Raw genomic sequence first — 8,245 nt, 5'->3', positions numbered from 1 at the left:
CCTGTATCGTTTTGCGATATTCGCAATAAATATAGAAATATTAATCAAAGAAAATTTGTGAATAATCATGCTCGATATGTTAAATGAATTGTTGTGGCGTCGTCTACCGTTTTATTCTTTATACGTTAAGTCACCTGAACATAAAAGTCCTCTATCATTTTGCAAGTGATGGATTTTTAGACATTAATTAAAGAAAATTTGTGCATTATCGCACATATCCATACATAAAAAATCTTCGAAAACTTTCTAAAGACATTCTAAGGGCATTCATACATCCCAAGAATATCCTAGAACATTCTCTGAAGATTTTGTGCTATCTGGGTAAACATATAACGATTTTTTCATTAATATTTAAAATTTTAGGTGGTTATTTGCAAAATAATGAAGGACTTTTTTGTTCAGTTTGATTTAATGTACAAACATACGATAGCATATATTTTTACTACCGTCTACTAATCCGTCTGTCTATTGCGCGTAATCATTCCTCAATTTTCTATAATTAGTATCTCGAGATTTATTGTAAATATCGCAAAACAGTATGGAACTTTTATGTTCTCAAATCGATCTATGTTCCCACGAAAGTTGCGGAGACAAATCTTGGACACCCAATATATCCTTTTATCATCTAGAATAATCAACGAATTTTCGGGTAACATTATTTTAATATTTAAACTACTCTCTATTATATTAGGATAATCAAAATGTTTGTCTCAATTTTCAACGTCGAATACATATAATTTATCGGAAACATTTTGATATGTATTGTGACTATGTATATACTATATAATTTTGTATATATTGTTGTTTAAAGATGCGATTCCTATTCACTGTGATTACTCGATGAATTATCTGCCTCCACAGAATATAACAAGCATAATAAAACACAATTTGTTTGCGAAATTGAAGCATATCCCCTTTTGATTATCTCATTACATTACGTTCTCCATGATAACATGTGTAGTCATGTTGAAAATTCACAATATTCAGCACGTCAAAATAGACGTGCATAGCACCATTCTATGAGGATCCTCCTCTATGCAAACTCTATACTCACCTATGTTCATATTGTTTCATTGTGCTCGAAAACTCGAACGTTTTTCGTTTCTTGATACGAAAAATTATAAATATTAACATTGCAAAATTATACGCTCTGTCTCGTAGCTATGTGCAGAGGGACGCAGCGAGCCGCGATTCGCGTGTATCACGGTCGCGCGCCGGCCGGAGCGCTTATCTGCTCTGACACAATAATTAATTACCCGAAAACTATTGCGAATTTCGCAAAATGGTATTTGACTTTTCTGTTCTGTTTTATCCGTTCTATTTTCCTACGATTTTTGTCAAGAAAGGTTTCGGACACCCTATATATAAAGTTTGTTTCCAGACTAATAGCTGTACTACTTATACTTTTATAATTTTTCAAGCACGATAGTAGGGCTAGTAAATACCAAAGCATGGATTTTGTAGTGCTACTTTTAATTTTATAATTTTACACAAAATACATTCGTTATTTTTGTTGGCCATAACTGGAATAACGCAACAACCAGTTCTGGCCATCATATGGTCAAAAATAGAGCATTATATTAATACATGATCTAGTTTCTGACACCTATTATTTTTTACTTAATAGGAATCAAATACGTGGTTATGCATGTTGAGATTAACTTTTAGATTTTCTGTAAGTCGATTATAGAAACATTCACTCACAATCGTGTCTTTTATATAATAATTCTAACGTTATCTCATCTCGTATTCTTAACGTTTTGTACAAGAAAATGCAGCAGTTCATTTACCTTTGGTTATAAATATTTAGATAAAGAAGAAAGAAAATTCTATATTCGTTAGCGAGCAGCATGTTCAATAGAAATGTTGTAAAAACAAAATATTGCCACTTATGTAACGCGAACATGAATCATAAACTAAATAATTCGAAAGATTCCTTGAAGTGACCACAAATAGAGCAGTGGCCACAAATGAAGCACTGACCCTACATATGCTATACTTCTACAAAAACAGGAAAGAGAATTGTAAGATATATTTACTAATTATTGTTTACTATTAAAATTTATATTTTATTAGCGACTATGATTACACTTGTATTCATTTTACAATAATCAGTGATAACTTTTATATAAGGCACTAATAGTTTCAGATACTTTTATACTTCTTGACAAGTTGTCATAATTTAAATTGTAAAAGTCGATGTAGCGAGCTACAGATATTAGTTACGAGTTACAATATGAAGAACATAAAAATATAATCTGTATAAAATATATCGCAATAATACTATCACCTATTATTTGCAGAACACGGGCAATAAAGTAGGGATTATAAAACAATTAAATACAGCTGAGTACAGAATTGTGGAATATAGTATCTATAACTACTGAATAGTATGTGAATAGTATGCAAAATGTAAAATTTAGGATACTATTTGCAATCATTCTATTACCTCACGTAAATATGTTTTACATATTTCAGGAATGTAAGAAACAACATATCATACACACCAACATACCATTAATTTACGACTGAATATATACCTCAGTAAGAGATGTACTATTTATCCCCAAATATCGTTAAAAATTGACAGGGGTATTTACTATACTATATTAAAATGAAAGCAATGATCAAACAACTCCTAATCAGGAGACTGAAGTTTTTAATTTGGTCGGTCATGTGATTTAAATTCATGGATAAATAATGATATGCGTATTTCTGTAACACAATCCACCAGTCACATAGTTTCTATACGGTTTACAACTGTAGAATTAATTTCTCCTGTATAATCGATTTCTTGTTGTACCTGTTACTTCTTGTATCTTTTGTATATTGCAATCCATTGTAATTTCATTATTAAAGATTAGAAGTAATGGACATTTTTGTACTACTATTGTTGTTCGATTCAAACCATGTTCTTATCAAGTACGTATATATGTCAAATATTTGGTCATATGGTCGATCACATTTGGTTGTTTATATGACTTTAAGCGCGCATAATTGCGGCTCTAATACATTTTCAACATAATGTTTCTAATTATATTTTTCGCACCTAAGACAGTTCTTAGATCGTGGGATTCGAATAGTGGCGATTATACAATATACAGTTCCTTTATGTTAGAAAAAAGATTTAGAAAAATATGTGAAATTATGTAGTATTGTGTGTGTGTGTGCGTGCGTGCGTGTATGGATGGTGGGTATGATGTGAGTATGGATGTGGGTGTATATGGAGGTGTGTGCGTACGTGTGTTTGTGCATATACACGTGTGTGTGCATGGATGAATGCGAGGATAATTGAATGGATATTTACAATGATAAGTTAAGGAACAAATAAGGACTGAGAACCGTTACGTCACATCCACCCACCCACAACGCACGCACGCACGCACACGCACGCACATACACACACACACACACACACACACACACACACACACACGAAATGTAAATTAGATCGAGCAATTTCTGCGTGGTACATCTTGGGTAATGCTAATTTCGGAGATACTATAACTTTAAGTTTCATTACTCAAAAAGTATTTAATTAAGAATGACGTTATTATAGTATTTTAAAGAGCTCTCGAGATAAGCTATAAGAATATGCAATAAAATATAAGAGATTCCATTAAAAAAAATCAATTTAACCTTAACCTGATCTTGATAATGCCATTCAAGATTAAACAGATATTAGCATTAAATTCCTTAAATCTTATAACTTTCGTCTAAAACATTTTTTATCTAAAATGCACTGTATCTGAGATATTAGCCTGGGGCGCTTAAAATGAAATATCCTGTAGATTTAGACAATATAAATGCCGACACTAATTTGGCCTACAGCTTTTCAAAAGCCTCTAATGCTTTCTCATTTAACTCAAAAGAAACGTTTTTTCGCAACAAATCATATAACACTTTAACTATTAACAAAAACTCCTCAATAATCTTTGGGAAATAAGAATACACTCCAGTAAATTCACGCACTTCTCTAACGTATTTTGGTACTGAAAAATTGTACATTGCATCAATTCCTTCTTTAGTTGGGCTTATACCGTTTTCGGAAATGACATAAGTATAATAACTCAGTATATAAAAACTTACGGTTATTGATTCTTAAGTCTAAAATATTATTAACTAATAATCTAAATACTTTTTGCATATGAAGATGATACTTAATTGTGGAATTTGCAATCATAAAATTGTCCATGTATATTACTAGATCTCATAATATTCGGAACACAAGATCGCTAATTGTCCCGCATACGGAAAGTACACACGTGTTTTTAAAATTTTCTTAAATTTTTGCAAAACCTCTTGTTTCATAAAATTTTGCGCACACATGGAACGCGACTTTCCAAGCTTTATTCTTCTCCGATGCTTTCGCTCCTTTGTGACGTGCGGCCTGAAAGTTGCACGTCACAACATTCCGGAAACGCGAACGCGACATATGCATCGAGCAAGTAATATCCTGATAGCAAAATGTCAGCAGTATGCCGGCAGACTGATGGCAGATTCAATCAAAGGATTACAGCAGATTGGCATCAACTGTATACACATTATGCTCACAATCTGCTGGCAGCGCCTGCCAAAATCATTTGACGGCAGACTGATCGCAGAAAATGTATAGATCCTGCTGTGCGCAGTCTGACGGTAGATTGACGGCAGAAGTGCAGCAGATCCTGCTGTGTGCAGACTGACAGCAGATTGACTGCGGAAACGCATCAGATCCTGCCGTTCGCAGTCTGACGGCAGAAACGCACGCAGATAACACAAAATATTTATAAAATTTATTTGATTATTTTTTAAATACTTACCAAAATATTTTATAAATATTTTTGTGACCTTAGATTCAATAGATCATAAATATTTATCATAAATGTTATAAAAATATTTATTAAAATATATACATTTATTTATACACTTTTCTCTTTTCCTGAATTTTACTTAAATTTTTCACTTTATTGTTTCACATGCTACTTAATTCAAGTTAAGTTGTACTTCGAAAATTTGTTTACTATTGCTAAGATTCGAACCTGAGACCTTTGGTTTTTATGTTGTTTACCTTATTTACTGCACCACTGTCACTTTGACTGAGAGTGAAGTACTAAAAAGACGAAAATGAAGGGCATAAAAATGGCAGAATCTGTTGCGTTTCTATCGCCAATCTGCCGTCAGGTTGCTAAATAGGTTCTGTTTAAATTTTGCTATTAGTCTGCTATCAAACCTGTTTAACAGATCTTGTCTAAATACTGCTGGCATTCTGTTGAAATTATTTTATACTACAGAGCCCGTAACAATTCTAACGCCATTCTGCGTACAAAGTCTGCAACAAGAGTTTGGCAAAATCTGTTCCCTGCAGACTTGGCTATTAGGGATAGATTAAGGGGTAGCCGATTTCTTCGCCGAACGCGGAATTATTTTCATAAGATACTTGCCGTTCGGTTTGGCAAGAAAGACTTGTGGAACTCCAAGAAGCGATGAGTTTTGGAATAGAATTGTTCCCGGAGTTTTGAAATCGTATTCTCTAGAATACAGTTAATGTACTCTTCTTTGAAATACTATATTCGCAACTAATGATTCTCGGATAGAAATAAATCGGGGCGGACTTTAAAATTTACTTCACTTATTCATTTATATTCCAAACTTTCTTCAAAAATTTTTTTCATTCTATATACACAAGATGAAGTTATCGGAAAATGAACATTTTATGAGATGCTTCATATTTCGTAATGAAAGGTCTCACAATATAACACAGAATATCTCGGAAAGTTCATTTTCAGGACATGGACAAACGTTTTCGTTCTAATTCCTGATATAAACGGATTGATTAAAGTTTGTAGCAATTCACACTTTCAACCGGTTCCAATATAATATTTCAAATAACTCATAATAAATCGTGTCCTTGGTATCCCATCAAATACAGAACAGAATTTTCTTTTGTTTTATGACTAGATTAAATGTTTGATAATGACAATTTACCCATGAATTTTCATGTTAAAGATTGTAGACTATCAACTTTTCATCACCCTTGACAATTTTCTATAAAAAGACTTTCTACGTTGCTCACTCGTTGTTTATTGAGAAGAGAAGTACTGCCATTCGTAGATTTTTATCGCATCAATGAGTTCTTGTAGAATATACTTTTTTAAAATAGTTCCATCTTTTCCATTTGGAAATAGTTTGTTGCGTTATTCCCAACTATTCTGCATTTTTGCGTTTCTGCCAAATTTGCAGCAAACAATTGCTCTTAATCCTAGTTGTCATATTTCTGAGGGCCTCCAGGACGTTGTTTGTGAAACAGACTGAAATAATTGTTTTTAAACCAAAATGCGCATACAACGCGCAATATAATACTTTCGCTATGAAATGAATAAATCGATTCGCGCGCTTTTGTAGTATTTTTTCTTTGTTGGAAATCGTACAAATTACAATTTCGGTTACGCACTTTATGCGTTGCCATTTTTATACAATACTACTGAACAAAATTTTTTAAAGTTAGTTTATGTGAGGCCTTTTGCCAAACGACATGTTACTTTGAATAGTTATATATCAAAACTACAGAACTGAACTACAAAAAGCAACGGAAAATTAATTAATTTTAAAATTATATTTTAATTATGTCTAAGAGTATCCGGATTATATACAGTACCCTCCATAAATTTGGAAACGCTGATAAAAATAAAGGTATTAAAATGGATATTTTATAATAATTCTGTTTTACACTTACTTTCGGCATTTAGAAGATCGGCATTTATTTCATTCAATAAAGTAAAGTTCCAAGTTTAGGAATCCATTTTCTGTATTGCTGTGCAATGAAGTTTAATGGACTTACAAGCAACCGACGTCAAAATGCTCAATTTTATTTTAATTCTTAGTAATACGAAATTTTTAGAGAAATTTTTTCAAGTAAATTGTATAGAAAACTTCAATCTTTTACACGAAAAGAACTAAAAGTTTTCTCAGACTTTTTCTTGCGTTCGTGGCATGTCTCAAATTGAGAAGAAAATTTTCCATTTTGTTCATTTCGTTTTTATAAAGACAAAATTACATTAGCGATTGGCAATTCACGCTTGACGATTGGAACTGGACCAATTGGAACGAAGCAAATCAATCCTGAAGTTCGTCGATTCGTCAAAATTTAATCTTTAATCATCAATTGTCAATTACATATAGCGGAGTACAGAATTGCGGAATATAATATCTATAACTACTGAATAGTATGAGAATATTATTCGAAATATAAAATTTAAGATACGATGTGCGATCATTTTATTACCTCACATAAATATGTTTTACATATTTCAGGAATGTAAGAAACTAAATACCATTAATTTACGACTAAATATATAGCTCAGAAAGATATGTATTATTTATCTGAATATCGTTAAGAATAGACAAATGCGTCTACAACAATACTATACTAAAATGAACAATACTATACTATATTATACAAAAATATTATACAATATACTATACTAAATTAAAGCAATGATCAAACAACTTATGATTTTCATCCTTTGATTAGGTCGGTTATGTGATATTCATGAATAAATAACGAAATACGCATTTCGGTAAATTTACTAGTCACATGGCTTCTATATGGCCTACAACTGCAGAATTTGTTTTTTCTATACAATCGATTTCTTATTGTACCTGTTACTTCTTGTATATTTTGTGTATTGCAATCAATTGTATTTTCATCATTAAAGATTAAAAGTAATGAATTAAAACTACTATTGTTGTTACAGTTTCAAGCCATGATCTTATCAAGCACATATTTATGTCAAGTATTATGATCACATATGTAATGTTCTAATAACCAGAAAGTTTGGATAGGGAAGTAAAGATCTTTTTTTAACATTATCTAGATCTTCCATTACTAAATATCTGTTAATAAATGTAATCACATTATGATAAGGTCTAGCATCAGGAAATATGCTGAACCAGAATTTGTTTAAACATAATTGCAAAATATTGCTATTCATACAGGCGATATTAATGTTCAGTAATAGTAAGCACAGCTTTTTGCAGTGATCCTTATATTCTAGATTACATAGCATTTGGTGATCATCACAAAAATAAGCTGAATAGCAAATGATGCAGAGCTTTATGTTTATCCATCGGCGACCCTTATAATACTATTTTGCGCATAATGTCACATCTATTACGTACGGATGTATACCTGACAGATTTAAATTATTAAAATTTCCTTCCGTGCTTCTCTCTATTCTTCCCAAATATGATATATATTCCAATT

Source organism: Odontomachus brunneus, unplaced genomic scaffold, assembly GCF_010583005.1.
Source record: "Odontomachus brunneus isolate Ranch 3 - 2012 unplaced genomic scaffold, Obru_v1 Obru_scaffold_154, whole genome shotgun sequence".
Lineage (NCBI taxonomy): Eukaryota > Metazoa > Arthropoda > Insecta > Hymenoptera > Formicidae > Odontomachus > Odontomachus brunneus.
Note: the sequence above shows the minus strand (reverse complement) of the source record.